Source organism: Anser anser, assembly GCF_964211835.1.
Source record: "Anser anser genome assembly, chromosome: 2".
NCBI classification, from domain to species: domain Eukaryota; kingdom Metazoa; phylum Chordata; class Aves; order Anseriformes; family Anatidae; genus Anser; species Anser anser.
This window is the reverse complement of record NC_139721.1, coordinates 117,115,602-117,133,472: the sequence shown is the minus strand read 5'-3', so window position 1 is coordinate 117,133,472 and position 17,871 is coordinate 117,115,602.

The window sequence follows — 17,871 nt, the reverse complement described above, 5'->3', positions numbered from 1 at the left end:
ATGAAGTTACAATAAGGATGCGATACATTAGTAATGTAAGCCCATAATCTCATTTATAGTAAAGACACTTCATCTTGCTCTAAGTCAAGTATAATTTTTCCAGTGGAGTAAAAGGTTGTGTTACACAAGCTTGTGTTGTTTGTTTTTTTCACTTTTTAGCCACATTTACAATTTGCTCAGTAGAATCTGCAGACTGTGATTAGAAAATAACTCGTCTCCAAGCAACCTGTAGCATGGCAATAAAGTACTGTAAAGAAACAATAAATTTGTAATTGTAGTGGACTAAAAAGCAATGCAACTTTTGGTATGCCTATAGTTTTCATATAAAAGTGAATGCTTAGTGTTGCTCCTGCTGTAAAAACAGAGTTTTAAAGCACTGATGCTTTAACATGAATAACACTAACAGTAATGACATCAAGCTCTTCCATTTGCCCTCTAGCACTGCCCACATCTGCCTCTACTGTAATTACTGTAGCGACTAAGCAGCTCTGCAGCAGGATTTCCTGGTACATACGTCAGACAGCCATGCATACACAGCACTTTCCAGCTCCATCAGCAACAACCCTCTCTTACTAAATTGATTTCATTCTGGAACTTGTTTATGCACTGTCCTGAATGTTGCACACACTGGGGCAGCACAGCATAGCTATTTGACTTCACAGTGATACCACATCACTCTGAAGCACTCGTGTTCATTTATACCTGTAATGTTAGAGACACTTGGTCCAAATGATACTATTTCTTCTCACTGAAATACATTTTTTGAGGTATGGTAGGATACAGAAAACAGAATAACAAATACACTGGATTCATTAAAAAAAAAAACACGTTGAGTACAAAAAATTATGAGTTTGGATTAAACCACAGAAGAAAAAGGTTATGTTTCTAATTTTTTTCTCCACAAACAACAGCAAAAAAAGCTAAAAATTTCACTCTATGAAGAAGATTTACATTCGTAGAATCTGACAGCGATGACAGGTCTTATTCTTAGGCATATAATCTTGGCCTTTACAAATCCATTTTGAGGTGATGTTAGCAATACTGCACAGGATTGCATCTTGGCATGAAATGCCTGAAGCTACTATACTCCGTAAAGCATTTCTTATAAGGAAAGACGGGCATGAAAGGTGGATGTTTATCTACAAAGAACTAGCTTTATTGAGTTACACAATAAGGCTTCTTCATCAGAAATTGTCAAGTATTAACGTTTAAACAAATAAACATGAGTTGCTACTGAAATAACAGCAAATCATATGAACAATTGCATTACATGGTCTCTTCTATGACTAGGCAGCTTCACTCCTAAAGGGATTTTAGCACTGGCAAGGCCTGCAAGACCACATCTAGTAGATCAGATGCAATTTGGATGGACGGATAAAGACATACCCAAATTCCAGTTGTGCTAGTTTCTCCGATTTCTCTTCATGTAGAGGAATGCCACTGCTTCCTCTCCTATGAATTATAGGACACTGCCAAATCCTTCCTTCCTGCAGACTGAGGTTTCCGTGATCTTTAAAAAAAAATAAAAGAAAAATGTGGAGACAGGAAAGATACTATTTTTCATTTCAAAATAGATAGTGGCAAAAGAAAATAGTCTCGGCTCCAGCTCTCTTCTTCTGTATTTATCTGGAGTCATGTCCATGTGAAAAACACTTCTGACCTTTTGTCCTGGTTATAGCAGCTAAAGCTTTTGCCCTCTTCCTATCAGGAGCCCCTGATTTCACAGGACACAGCAATTTTTCTAGCTCATCTATCCTATAAACTACAGAAAGAACGGTTTTAAAATGCAGCATGATCATAAAGCCTTTTCTTTAGTAAAATGAGAATTGAAAGGATTATATGGACTTTAAAACCTTGTAATGTGCTTTAACCTAAGGCCCAAATAGGTAAGGACATGCCCTCCATTCTCTATGGAGGACAAAATACTGGTCATGACAGCATTTCAATCAATAATTACATGCAAACTAGCAAAATTCTGTAACCCCACAGCTATTGAGCTGACTGAGGACATTTCCAGTACTTCCTGGAATCTCATCTTCTACATTCTTTCAGCTCTAAGACATTCTCAGAGCTTCTTCTGACTGCTTCTCAGGAAGCAGCAAAAGCTGAATCATACCTGAAGACTACTTATTTTTCAGAAGTTTTGAACCACATACACTTAAGATGAAAATGGCTGTGATTAGTAAACTGCTGTTTGCTGTTCTACGGTTAATTCACTTGTGCAATTAATACAGAAGTACTTTTACAGTACGGAACACATTATCCAGATCAGGTGAGTTAAATGAACTCAAACATAGCATGTTACTTTCTTGTGAAAAGATGAGAACATTTGCTACTGATAGAAGCAGCCCTGCATGAGAATCTTGTGTATCCTCTCTAATACCCTGGCAGAAGAGTGCTGTATCAAGCAACTTATGCACAAGAAACAAAGATAAGGACTCTTCTTTTCTTGGTAAAGGAAGATCTAGATCTAAAACACCTTAGTCTGTAAGTTAAGACCCTTTAGGTAAGTGCACGAAAATCTCTTCCTGACAACTAAAAGCCTAATTTTCACTTTACTGTTTGGAAAGACAGATCTGGCAAAGACAGGATATATTAAGCTGTGCTGTGCAGTGAGTAGGCAATCTCCAGCATAGGTACTGACTTGTCTTCTCTTGTCTGCCTACTTGCTCTCACCTCTGAACTACTGGTAGGATGCAGGACAGGTAGGAAAGACTATAAATACATCAAACTGTAGTGAACAGTTTGAGTTGTTGTTGCTTACTTTTGCATGTTTTAACCACCAAAACTATTTGGTCATAGATGGGAATCAAATGGGTCTTCAGTCCCTTCAATTCTTCATTCTAAAGACCACACTTGACCACAGTATATGTACTAAAGTACAGTCTCTACTGATTAATCTCTCTCCCTTTCTGACCACATACTTAGGGATATCTATGTTGTAAAGAAGCTATTAGCTGAGTTGTAGCTGCCTTTGTTGGTCTGTTTAGTTGATGTTTCATTATGATTCGAATACCAAAGACCATTCTCCACCATGAAATGTTGTTTTCATTAATGACAGTCTCACTTGAGACTTCAGAGGAATCCTATTTTCTGCAGAATTGCAGGCAAGTGTACAGTCAGTACAAGTACTTAATGATTACTTACCTGATGCTTCAGACAAGTATGCCTGAAGAAAATGTGAAATTTTCATAACCAGAGCTTACATTATCAAAAGCAAACTAAGGGCTCTAAACAAACTTTCTTGTATACTTGAATGAAGTAACTGCCACTTTATGTGCAAATGCACATTATGTGCAAACACTCTGACTCTTCTTGAATATGTCATTTTATAACAGCATATCTTTCTGCTTTAGGACGTAGTTTTAGGATGTAGTCCTAAGTATATTTGTTATCAGTGAAAATACAAAGGCTCATACGAAGTTCCATGATGACAGAACTTCACTGCTCAAGAAAGAGACCAAATATCCTGAAGTCACAATGATGAAAGCACTTCATTTCTGAGTCAGAAAGGTGCTATAGACTCTTACCTGTTCAAAGCAAATCCTAAGAGAACTGCAAATACCATAGAAATAGTCATAGAATAGTATGAATTTCAAAGATTCCTAATAATAAAATCAAATAAGTAAACAAATAAGATTAAGTCTTCTGTCAGAGAATGATTGGAATAATCCTGAAGCTATTCTTTCTGTTCTCCTAGCATCTGTGTATCTCCCAACACTCTGTGAAAAAATGTCATTTTTTTCCCAAAACTATCCAAAAGTTAAAAAAAAAAAGATACATATATATATATTTTACATTATGTGTTTTATGTGCATTGAGCCCTAGTAAATGTTGCTGTGACAAGATCATTCAGGATTTCCACTGAGTCTGAATGAATACATATGTATGAGGGAAGAAAAAGAGGAACTATGCACATATGCACATCCTCATATGTGCATATGTGCTCCTTTCATACACTAAGCAATTGATGTAAAACTGATAGCAATCTAATACTGCAGATGAAAAGGAATTCAGACATTCTATATGTTTAATTATGTACAATTTAGAAAGTTATTCCGTTGTGTTTTAAGGAAGATATAAGTAGGAGAAAGACTAATGGCATAGTTGTAGTCTAATCAAGTCATCCAGTAGAAACGCTAAATAACCTGAGAAGGAAAGCAAAGAGAAATACATCTTTGAGTATGCACATGATGCCCCAGTAACCATTAACAAAGCCTGATGGATCAGTCCCAGAGGTCAGCTTAAAAACAGACACAGTTGAAGAAGTATAATTTTAAAAATACTATAATATTAATAAAAATATAATCTCAATATTTGATTATTTTGTAGTTTTGTAATGCTTTTCCCATTATGGGAAACCTACATTTATGAATTCTTTTGCCCTTAAATTTTGTCTACTAATAAAATTAGCTGTTTTAGCATTTTGTTCAAATCACCTGGTGAATGTTAAGCATACCATTCCATAAGTCTTTCTTGTAGAGTGGACGGGCAGCTCCCCCAAGTGTTTACCAGCTAATGGGTTATGTTGTTCTGAGTAGTCTATTGGCAGTGCCCCACTTTGACACAAGAGCCTAGTCCTAGATGGGTAGTGAAATGTCTCATATACTAGATACTGCTTTGGCAATTCATAAAACAAAAGCATGAAAACCCATTTGTTTGTGGAAGCACCACAAACTTCCATTACAACAAAACAAGAGACAAAAGCTAAGGGACCAGGTATTTCCCTAACTACATTATTAGCAGCAGATGAATCTAAGCTTGAAAAAAAAATCTGCTGAGTAGAGAAAAGGAGATTTGTTCCAGATTAGCATCACTTATGGAACAGCAAGCGTGAAAAAATCTTCGTCAAAGGACTGGAGCCCAGCTTTTGAGTACCATGCAGAAGCTATTTTAACAGGATGGTTTGCTGTTTGGATAATGTTTAGACACAACTTCAATTTCATATGCATGCAGAGAACAGTGGAGACCTTGGTTTATCTGTAGAAATAATAATCAATGTGGTAATTCTATGTTGGTTTAAAAAAGTCCTTTGGGTATCTGGAGTTAATCTGGAGGGATTTCAGAGTAGTGAGTAAACTACAGACATGCTGTTCTCTAGGGGAGGCAAAACCGTGAGAGCACTGGTTTCCTATCAACAGCGGCAAATACTCCAAAGCAAGATCAGTGTCATCAAGCTGCTATAGGGCATGGTAAGAAGCCACAGTTATTTTAGGTGTTGATAACTCAGGGTGTGTAGGAACAACAGATCCTCCTGGCAAGTCCTTACCAGACTGTCCCTGTAACGCTTTATAAAAGCAGGTGGGACGCTCCCCAGTACTTGTAACAACTGTCCATACAGAAAGACTTCGAAAACAGTAAAGGTTCACATCACCCTTAATTACAGCCCCGTGGGCATTCAGAAAAGCTTGAATCACAATTTCTGACTGATTACTGGGAGCAGTCTGCCACCTACTGCATTTACAAGCTCCCTGCACCTTTCCACATAACCTGTAAGAAAACCTGTTTTAAATGGAATTTAGCCCACTTTGATGCTTCAGAGTCGAGTCAAATTCATCTAGGATGCTAAAAGGCCAGTCCTGTCCTTCCAAAGCTAGCTTCCCTTTTACAGGAGTAGAAAAGAGACTATTAACAATTTTCTTCTAGGTCATGAATGCAGGAAGTTGATATGTAGACTAGTGGCAAATGAATGGATCAGAAAATAAAGGACTTCACTACACACTTGGTTCTGGGCTTAATCAGTAATTATTTTCACTCCTATTCAGTCATATTCAATGTCTGAACTTCAGATAATGATTGCATTTTTCTGACCTTCTGTTAGTCTGGGCCCGTCTTAATCTGTGTTATATAGAAGGAAGGAATAATTATGTTGTGCTTGATAGATCAGTATCTCCCTAGTGCTATGTGCTAATTGATAGCATCTTCTACTGTACTGAAGTAGTGTGTGAAGTTTTTGTTTACTTTCTTCAACAAGTTATATAGAAAACATTTTTTTATATAATAACATGCAATATTGTACAACAAATATGATAACTACTAGTCCAAAAGCATTTGCTTGAAATCAGAAGCACCAGATTTAGCTAACTGTTTACTGAGTTACTTCTGTATACCTGAAAGTCATTGTTGGAAGCTCCTTTAATCAACAACTTAATTTTTTCAAATTCTTCTTGCACAAAATTATTGATAATAGTAGGGAAAATGTCAAGTCAAACTACTTAATTCCTGTAGTCAGCTAATGCAACTGAATCCAAAAATGAAAGAAATATCTTTGATCAGAGTCTATCTGTTGATATAGACATACCTTTGCTAAAGTCAATTTCCATCCTGAGCACAGACCTTCCACCAGAATTTATCATTTCTTGTTGATTATAACGATGAATCCATCCCACCATATCTGGCCACTCAAACCTGACACTGGGAATTTCAGTTGTTGTCATTTGAAGTCAAATGCTATTATATACAGATGCAAGTTTTCCATCAGAAGTCAATGAACAACATTCTTGTTCTATAAACAGATTTTTGAGGCCTAGCAAGTTTGAAACTTTGTAGTTCTCTAATTTTGAGGGAATCTAGAACACAAAAATTCCAGAAAAAAAATAATCTACTAATAGTTAAGTCTGTAGCAGTTTGAGAAATATCCCATGACAAGGGAATTCCCACTTCCAAGCTTCCCTTCAAGATCTTATACTAGGCATAACTATCGAAAACTAAAATATACTGAAAGCAAGTTAACTATCGCAATGAATTCATATTGCTTTTAATAGTAGTAATCACAGTAAAAAAAAAAAAGGCATTTCTTGAGGTAGCTCAAGTTAACGATCGAAAACTGATTACTAACTTTATGTTGCCTGTTGTAGCACAGAGCAGCGTTGCTTGAAGAATGTTCCGACAACACAGAACATGTGAGACAAAAATAGGTAATAGAACATAAAGATGTGGAAAAAATGTATTTAATATATTACCAGCAACTTCCTGGAAATCCTCACCTCTGTGATTTCTCACCACTCGTGCAAATAGTTCCTTTGACTCTGCTCACACTCAGAGTGCTTGCATAAGCAAAGGCTTGCAGAGGTAGGTCCTCCTATACGGTAAAGGCATGAGCAGTGAACCAAAGAACTGCAAGCACCTCAAATTTTGGTCAGGGGTGCAAAGTCTTCTTACCTAGGAATTTGAGAAGAGTCCTTCTAGAAAACAAACAATCAAACCAGTAATGTTCTGCACTGGGATGCCTGAATCCAACAGTTATCAGGATTCAAACATAAAAGAAAACAGTATCCCACATGATCAGCTTATTACAAGATGGAACACTGTCAAACCCTGTTTGTTTTTTTTTGTTTTGGTTTGTTTCGTGGTTTTGTTTTGTTTTGTTGGTGGTGTTTGTTTTGTTTTGTTTTTGTGTTTTTGTTTGTTTTAAAGTTTTGTTTTTAGTTGGCAAAGTCCATGCTGCAGCACTGTTTACTGGTTGAACCAGTAAACTAGTTGAATAAATTTAGGGCCATGACTGAACAGTGCCAAGTGATGAGTCAGCACTCTGCACTCTGTATTAGCTATGTTAGTGTTGCCCAAACACTGAGTGCACTGGATCTCTAAGCATTAGTTGCAGAGAAAAAGAAGTTATATTCAAAGACATAACTGCTAGTCGTTTTTATATAAGGAAAAAAAAAGCAGAAAATAAATATTCTAAAGTTTATTCCAACAATATTTGAGCCATTTGAACAATTCAGTTTTAGGGTATTTCTGTGTAGAGTATGTTCTGTAGTTTTCTTGACTTCAGTCTTACTATGCATAAAAAAGTTTTCTTGTAGGGGTCAGGTCACTTCTGGTGTTATGCAAATAATTCTCTCTTCATAAAAGATTCAGCTTGGAACATGCTCAATGCCTTTTTTTAATAACAAATTTATTACTTATTTTGTTTTTATCCCTACTTATTTTACAGACTGTGAGGAAGAAGTATCAGTAAAAAGCCTGAGCAATTATGTGATTGATTTACGCATTCATGATTTTTTTTCTGACACTCCAATAGTGGAAGAGAAATAGTGAAAAATGATTTGTTCAAATGGAATTTGGAACAAGAGCAGAAACAATATAATTTTGTGCTTGTATGATAGAGAATGTTTGTTTTCATGGCTGCAATAACATCACCCCAACTGAGACACACATTCAAACATTTTTAAACACCTTAGACTATCCTCCTCTAACCTGGATAACATTTACTTGCTGGCCAATTAATTAAACAGGCATACTAGCTAATTTCAGTTTACCAAACCTGTTTTGTCAGTAAAATACACTAATGATCCAATACTTTCAAGAAATAAAGAGGTGTAAATAAGGATATATTCACATTTATTTTCTTACATGCCTGCTTTACACTGAAAATAGGACAGCAGAAGTTCCACATAAATTTGGCCCCAAACCCAAGCATTAGCATCATAATTACCAACTAGTACTAAATAAGATTACATAAGTATCCATATGTTTACGCTTAAAAACAACAGCGTGTACCTTACACATCGTTTGATGGTCACGATCTTTGTCAAAGCAAAGGAAAAGGAGTGGGAAGATAATATGGATAATATACTGCCTGAAATGGATGCTAGAAGTGGTGTTAACATACTGTGTAGATTTCTGCCTTGCTTGCTGTGCTTTCTCAGATGCTTATGCTTCTGTTTCCATTAATTTGGTCAAGTGATTACAGACATCTGATGTCATCTGATTACATACAGTTTTAAGGATATCGAAGATGAAAACATTTTCATCATCAGAAGCAACACTTCTGAAAGCTGAAATGCTGGTATCCCTGCAATACCAAGAAGTTAATAAAGAAATCAATGATTCAATCATAATGAGAAAGCTGTAAGCAGATACAGCATGAGAAAAATGGATATAAAACTGTAAAGATTTAATAAAAAAAAAATCTACCAATCCAAAACAAACCAGACATTTCTAAAGTCCTGTTTCTGCTTATTTTAAAAAGAGGTAAAGAGCCTGCAGATTATGCTGACTGATGCTCTTTTAATGACTCACTGTGTCTGGTGTTCTTACAGTTTAGGCATCATTCAGTTACAGGAGAGAAGGAACTTTTCTATATCTACAGTTTGCAGTTCTGGAGTTTAGCATTATTGCTCTATGCTGTTACAGTCTGCTTCTGTTGTTAACATAGATATAATCTGATTATCACTGTACACAGCTCATAAAAACAGCTTCATAAGCACATTGCCTGTGCCTATTCTCTTTCTTCTAAGGAGGGAGTGTTTTGGCCAGTGATATTCCACCCCCAGACTCAGATCAGCACTAGTAATCACTGACTGTTGCACAGTGGGTTTAATACATTCATTACATGAATGACCAGTCCTCTTGCCTGTGCACATTGAGGGTGAAATCATACGCTTATAGGGGATACCTGTGGGGCCACATCCATGGGTTCAACTCCCTCATTTTGCTCCACGGTGTCCACTGTGTCATCATGCACAGGAGACCCAGTGATGCTTCACATGCCAAAGATGATGTCCCACATGCCCCTTTTGCTGCCAAGCTGAATGATTTGGTCCATGATTTAGCAAAGCACCTCTTTGATGCACTACCCAAAGGATAGCCACTCACCTCTCCTTGTCTGAATCCTACTTGATTCAGATCTCCTTCATGCTACAGCAATGAAGAACTTGGAAAGTCATAGGCCAGATGTTTTTAGGCCCTATAGTGCCAAGGGGACTTGGGAGCTGCCTCTCCTGACTACAGGCTCTGGTCTATTCAATAGGTCTTAGATGGCAGGAGGGTTTAATGCTTTAATACCAAATTTACTTATTAGAAAATACTTGACATTATGTGGGATTTTGATTTTTAAGTGAAATAGAGCAGTATGCTGAAATCACAATGCAAGTATGAGATAGCAATTATGATACACAGGGGAATCACAGTACAAATTGAATCCCTAGGTCTCTAGGTGCTCCAGTCATGAAAAAGGAGGTTTTTGCCCTGGAGATGCCTCAAACTATGGAAATGAAAAATAGCCTGGAAATCTTTAGATAGAACACTAAGAATGCATCACTGTGCAGACTTTTTCCTAGTAGTTTGTATTCTGCTGCTTAATTTGTAAGAATGAATGTTGTATTTTATTTTTATTTTTTTCTGTGTTAGGTCATGGCTCTCTTCTGAGCCAGTACTTAGGAAGGATGAATCTTCATTGAAATCAAGTCCTGAAAGCTATCAGAGGGAATATGAGAGCCTGAGTAATGCTAAGAGTTCCTAGGAGATTCAGAGTCAAGGACTCTATGGTAATTGTGCATGACATTTTGGATGTAAGATCCATCTGCATCAAGGAAGGGGACAGCTCACTTGAAACATCTCCCAGGATCAAGGCCTTTCTGGCTCCATCAGAAGTTTCAGGTGTAAACAGCAATTCAATCAGATGTACTTTGTGCTGTCAGTGTATGGCATGCCAGCTCTGCCCACGCAGAGACCATGGAAGCTTCATGTGCAGTGGTAGGGATTTACACCAGGATGTAAGGCTGCATGTGGTTAATATAGTACAAAATACCATCCCTATTGACTTTTAGGCATTATGACTGAAATGAGGTCAAAGCAAAGCCACTGCAGCTAATTTTCAACTTTCCATGGTTTAAAAAAAAAAAAAAAAATGGATGAAGGGGGAGAACAACCTAGATAAGACACAAATAATACAAACCGTATACACATGAAGCTACAATAACCTTTGAAAATCTTGTAAACAGTTTCTGTAGTGAGCAGGGGCAGCTTTTAAGAGGCAGTAGACAAAACATGGAAAGCAGCAGGGATTGTGCACAGCCCTTTCTGTGCCATGGTGCTGGAGCCATGGGTGTCTGATGAAATCTTATAATGAAACAATTGAATGCTTTGAGCTGCTGAACACAGTTCAGCGAAGCAGATCTGAACTAATGTGGACTGCCTGTTTGCCAGTAAACAGATAATTGCACTCTCTTGTTTAACTGACATTTCATGAAACTAAAATACATTTTGGTAAATTCTAAGAGGAGAATGTGTTCTGCTTGTAAATCGTGTTTATAGACAGAAAGTGCTTGAGATTAAACTCGAGTAAAAATAATACAGCTTCCCCACAATTTGCAATTTTGATTTTGTAGCCAGAAAATTTTTTATTTCTGCTGCTATTACTGGTAGTGTTCATTGATGGATTAGAGTAGGGAAACATTAGTAGGCCATAAAAAGTTCTTTTGTTTTTGCAAACCAAATGTGCAGCTGCATCATTCATACACGGTTGCATTTCTCACATCTCAGCTACCATCCCTTCTAAAACGTAAAAAGCGTAGTACTGGAGAATAAGATTTATTTTTATTTTTCCCCAAAAAGGAATAATGAAGGAATCCTTTTGATCCACATTCTTTCTCATAAGACTAAAATGTCAAAGTTACATCACTGTAAGCTCCTCTCTTCTTTATTTGCTTCATAGTCTATTTTCTCATAGAAGAAAGGCTGGATATTCTCAAGAACTTTCTTACTCTTTAAAAACAGAGTTTTCTGATTTCCTGAGGTACTCAGGGCAAAGTTAATAATTCCTTCTTGTTGCCTCATTCACAACCACTTTCCATTGGGCATTACAACCCCACTCTTGTTTCTAATTTTGAATTTTGACCCTAGGCTGGGTGAATCGCCAGATTAGTACTTACTTTTTCTCTGTATGCTGCAGTAGGGAATCAAGCATACATGTTCCTCTCATAAGTCCTACTGATGTCAGCTTCAGTGCCTACACAGAGAATGTTTTTTGACTTTCAGAGCTCTTTTTGGTTTGGATGCCCAAATTTAAATACATGGAAGACAATGAAGACATATATCCAAGAAATCTTACCGTGATTCCATGAGTAGTTCTACCAAAAAAAAAAATCCTTCTGCTGCTGAAAAAAATCTGAGCAGTATTTAAAGTCACTTTTTGAAAAGAGTTTTTTTGTTGCTACCTTAATTGCTGAACATAACTTTTTGCCACTTTTGGCCAGTTTCTCAAATCGTTAGTATTTCTGTTCCTGAACTAGTATTTATATTTAGTTTCGTCACTAAGAATCAACCTTTAGCAGATAAATTCACAAAGAAATTGACAACTCCAAGTCTCAAGTGTTCAAGTGTTTGAATTTCATAAGGCAGGAGCATGTTCTCAAATATGTAAGGCAGGTAAAACTGGACATGACATGGTATCACATAGATACACACTGAATAAGCCTGGAATGCATGGTATCTGCAGTTATGCTTTTATTAGTCATTAAAGGACACTGGGAGAGAATCTAATAGTTACACACACACACACCCTTTTTTTTAAAAAAAAAAAAACAAAAAACAGGAGAAGTAAGTGTGGTTTTGCGAAGAGACAAATTATTTTTAAAGCTTCTTCTAGGATATTTGGAGATTATACATAAGAATATAGAGAAAGAAAAAAAACATTAATATGCTTTCAAGAAGTCAATCACTGGAATCACAAGGCTGCTATGAATAGAAATTCATTCATGTTCCTGGATCACTCAGTGTACTGAAGAATGTCACAGAAGTGTCAGTATGGAAATGAATAACTCTAGAGCTCAAATAATAGAGCTGTTATAGCATACACTAAGTAAATCTTGGGCCAACAATCCAAGCAATGCGTATAGAACACAGCATTGCACACATTCATTCAATAAGTCTTTTCATCTTGTGGCATGAGTAAGGGCAAAGATCCCATGGGAAAAAAAAATGTACATAAACATGCAATTATTTGCCAAGACGATTCTAATCTTTTGGAATTTTCTATCTTTTAAAGCCTTTTGGTTTTGCAGCGTCAATATCACACAGCTGTTTATTAGTGTAGATGTCTAATTCTATTGTTTTATTAAAAATCCACAGAATTATGATGTGGATTTATACAATATATCACATCCAGATGTACAACACCTATCTCTGACAAGCACATTAACTAGCAACAGAATAAGTTGCTGTCCAATAGAGATGATGTTAAGTACATTTTGGCACTACGTTTTTCAGCTGGAGTCATCCTGGAGAAACCCTAAGGTCTATTTTAGCAGACTATTGTGAGCACTTTTTTTTTCCATATCTTTTCCAGACTGCTGCTCTGCCAAGCCTTTCTCCCTCTCCTTCCTTCTACATCTGACTCTTCCCAGCATCCTATTCTAGTCCTCTCATGTAGACACTCCTATTCCCCAGAGTATTCCTCAGTTCAGTCCCTGTCTCCTTCCCTAGACATTCCCAGTCTTTTCTCTCAGCCACTGTTACTACCACTAACACTGTTACTCTCCTTACTCTCCTTCTGTCACCTTCCCTCCTCTGTGGGTTTTCTGCACCAGTCTCCTTGAGAAAAACACCTCTTTTCCCTACATAAATGTTTCTTCTGATCATAGTCCTTTTTTTTCCTCCTCTTTCATTTCTTCAAAATTTCCCAAGTTGTAGCCTCATAATTCTTGTCTTCCTGGTTCTCAGGTCTGCCTTTATGAAGCTCCCCTTCTTCCTTATAAGTTGTTCCAAGATCTTTACATATTGATTCCCACATGCAAAAATGTTTTGCTATGACATTGGCCTCAACTAGTACCTGCTCTGCAGTTCTAGTCTTATTTTTCCTGTGCTCCAATTTCTTCTTCCCCTAGGCCCCTTGCACAGTCTAGTCTTTCTTCAATGCCTGTGTTTCAGGCCATTCTGTTGCAAGAGCTGCACATCACAGTGGGAAGACAAGAAGACTGAGACATGCACCTTATATCACAAAATGGTCCACAAGAACCAGAAAGAGTAGATTGCTTTCAGCAAGCTAAGATTAAAAAAAAGTTAAAAACAAAACCTCAGGATGAGTATTTGGAAATTGTCATTGTTATGATTTCTCATTGTGTCCACTGAATCTGGATTATTTTTTTTTTCAGATGTAAACAACCTGGCTAAATGCAATCAAAACAGAAGGTAATTAAGGACTTTCTCCGTAAAAGGGTTGCTATCTTCTTTTCCATGGGCTAACAATGTATTTCTCCTTTACTTTTTTGTTTGAAAAAAAAAAACACCAAAAAAACAAGTATTTTACCTTTAACTTTACATCAAAACAAGACATGTTATGAGGCAGACAACCAATACGAAAAACATAGTCCTGAACAGATAATGCTAATCGAAGTTTGAAGTAGAGCATTGCAATGGAAACATATTTTTTAAAGTATTATCACTTGTCTTTCCTGTATACAAGCTCAACTGATAAAAGTAATAGTTTACCCACAATAACGTGTAACTATGCATTACTAAACAACTTGTTTCTGTTACCAGTTGTTAGGTCACTGTCCATTGCTATTAAGGACCATGGAAAGACTCATTGTATTATGGATGACATCTGGAATATTAAGTAAATCTATTATATTCCCTATAGTTCTGTCAGATTTATCCACACAATCTAAGACTGGAATCTACCCATTGGAAAGTAAAAAGTTAAAGGGCAATCTGTTGATTATCTTCAAAAGACACATGAAAGAGACTGAGTTATACAGAGCTATGGGAAGGTGAAGAGATCCGAAGCTAAGATGGCAGCATTTACCATCTGTATGTGGATGACAGAATGAGAAGAGTATCCAAATAAAAGAGTAGAGCTTATTGTAGCTGAAAGGAATTGTATGAACATGAATACAGTTTAGCATGAATCACTGCACTGAAGATGCTCCTTATTAATAATTCAACAAAATTCAGTAACAGTATCACGAAGATAATTAGCTTATGCTGCTGTTATCATCAAGCTATTAGCTGAGATAACAAACAAGTTATCATTTAACAAGTCTATCAGGAAATATAGAGTTATTAATAAGGAGCATCCAAAAGTTACCTGTTAATATCACAGAGAAGATAAATTACCAATATTATCTGTATTTATTTTTAGATAAAATATAGAAAGATACACAAAAATATGATGTGGGCTTTGAAGTGCTGGCACCCTCTCAGAATAGCCTTAGTGTACTTTTGGGATAACAAAGAGCAGAACAAAGAGTAATACAGTAATGCGGGTCTGATTCCCAGAAGACCCTCCGTGCATCCTATATGTTAGTATCTGCAATAAATTAGGAGTAAGAGAGATAAATTTGAGAGAGATTTTCATAGGCTTCCTACTTTTTTGGTTTCAGGTGGGACTTGTACACTTATCTCCCCCATCTCCCCCTTGTCCCTATGAAAATCTTTCTGCTATACTCTATCAGAGAAGTCCTATAATTGGTCATCAGAATATTACCACAGAATCACAGAATTGTCTAGGTTGGAAGAGACCTCCAAGATCACCGAGTCCAACCTCTGACCTAACTATTATTATTATGACCATGTTATGTTATATATGACCATGACCATGTTATGTTATATAATTATAACATATTATTATTATTATTATTGTTAGCTGCTCATCTAAAAATACAATTATCAGGCATATCCCCTATGAATTATCCTACTAAAATTAATACTAAGTTGCAACTTACCACTTGGATATAATCTAAGATGAATGGACAGATTCCCATCATTTTGTGGCAGAAAAACAGAGTAGTGGTCTCAGAGTAGACAATCCTGCACTGTAAATAAATTGTGAATAAGAAGGTGAACTGAACCTTCCCAATCTTACTGGAAAAATTTTCCTTGTAAGACAAGGAAGAGTGGAGGGATCTCTCCTTTCGCCATAAGCTGACACAAAATTCTGCCCCAACATTACAGACAGTGCTGGCAAAAGGAGTTTTGTCCTTTGCTCACTGTTTGCAACCTAGACAGAAATTTATTCCACGTTATTGCTATAAACCTCAGTAAATCTATTTTGAAAACAATGGGAGTCCAGTTACTATAGGTTGTTTTAAAAATCATTGCATTTACTGCTGCTGCTCTTTGTTCTATCAAAGCACTGTAGTGCTTGAAGAATTCAGCCATTCTAAACCACTGTCTTTCAGATTAGGTGCTGACCACAGAAATAGTTTAGCAGTGGACTAGAACTCTTCATTCTTTCTGGACTAAAGTAATTGCATGGTAAGGACGGACTTCTGAGATTGGAGGTGGCCTGAACTCTTCGGCAAACTGCAGTATTTAAACTGACAAGGTCAGGTTGACATTTGCAGTACTTCTTCAAATGAAAGATCTAGAAGTAATGGGTTCACTTCTCCAAACTAGACTTAAGTAACTGAACATTTTATCTTTCAGGAAGATATCAAAACTATGCTTTGCTATTCTTATTTTAATAATGAGGGTGGCCCTAATACAGCTCCTGACTTCGTAAATGACTGGAAAAAACTAAGGGTGAAACAGTGCCTGTGTCACAGCTAACAGTAAAACTGTTATGGACTTCAATGGAGTGAGAATTTTGCTGACTTACTGTTGTTGTTATTATTAATATTATTATTATTATTATTGTTATTATTATTACTTTTAAATAATATTGCAAGCTTTAAAATTGGAAGATAGCAATTCAAAAACAATTTTTTTTGGTATTCCAGGCTTTTCACAAAACTTTAAGTAAATGGAAAAAACAAAGCTATGCACCCTAGAGGTATCCAGTAGTATCACATCTCACCAGAAATGACCCTGAAAACTAGAGTGCTATTGTCAGTACATGATTATCATTTTATGAATGCTTTAAAACTTAATGTTTACAAAATCTTGATCTACTTTAATTCCTGAAAGATATTTTACTATGTTGTAAAATTTAGTTTCCATAACTTATCTGAACTACTAAACATACCTTTGTTTTCTTTTTCTCTGAATAATTTCTTTCAGCTCCACTTTCTCTTATATTTTACTTTAAATTTGTATCTTCCTTTCCTTTAATCATTCCCTTGCATTATAAACAAAGTTAACATTTCTTTATAACAAAGCACGTCCAAAAATAGAAGTAGAATATAAAAGGAAAACAGACAGGTAAACACACAGTTTACTGCTGGAATGCTACTTTGAGCTGACTAAATATGCTGGAATATAATCCATGTTTCTTGATTAAAATCTAGCTATCAAAATGTTGATTACTAGTTTTGTTACACCAATTTCATTATACAAATGTCATTCTTTGGTCTCTGGTAATAAGCATCTAACAAGCTGATATAAGAAATTTGCTTTGCAATGCTTTTATGTAATGGCAGCAATCCCCATTCAGCTTTGTAAATCCAGCAGTCTTCTGTGGTATCATGTAATTCAAGAGTTGCCACATGTCCCCAAGACAAAGCAGGGATGGAAGAAGGAAGGGAGGAAAGGGAGAGCAAAAGCTGTACCTGACAGACCTACTCCTGCGTGGCCTGATAAAAATCCAGTGAACATTCCTGACTGAGAAAGCAGTTCTTAGCCCTAGCTTCTAAGGGTACACCGGTAGGCAGCGGGCACTCACTTCCTCTGCCAACACTCAGAGTAAGTGACCATAGGTAGGTCTGGTCAGGAAGACTTGTAATTTCTTGGCACAAGGTTTAATAGCAAGCTAACAAACCTGGCTGAAAAAAAAAATCACTGAAGTCAAAAATACCATTTAAATAAAAACTAATGAAATTCACACATTAAAAAAAACAGGTGGTACAGTTGCTGAATGTGTGTGAGCAATGAGTAGAAGAGCAGTGATAGCCATCATCCAGCAGCTAGTTATACAAAAAAGGCCACACTAAAGTAAATACTTCTCTATCACCTTCATAGACAGAATACCAAAGTTCTGCAGCATTGCATAAATTATAATCTCCTAAAGGGACAGTTAGTATTGCTAGAGCAATCTAAATACAGTATGTTGTCGGAATTAATCCATATGAAGGAAAGGTGACTGCATTTCAGTAGGCTAAAGCTGATAGCATTTTACAGAATTAAGTTATGTAGCAAATGAAGCATTGAAAGCATTAAAATGCCGAAAAACTGTTAGAATACAATACTCTATTGTTTGGAAGGAATTTT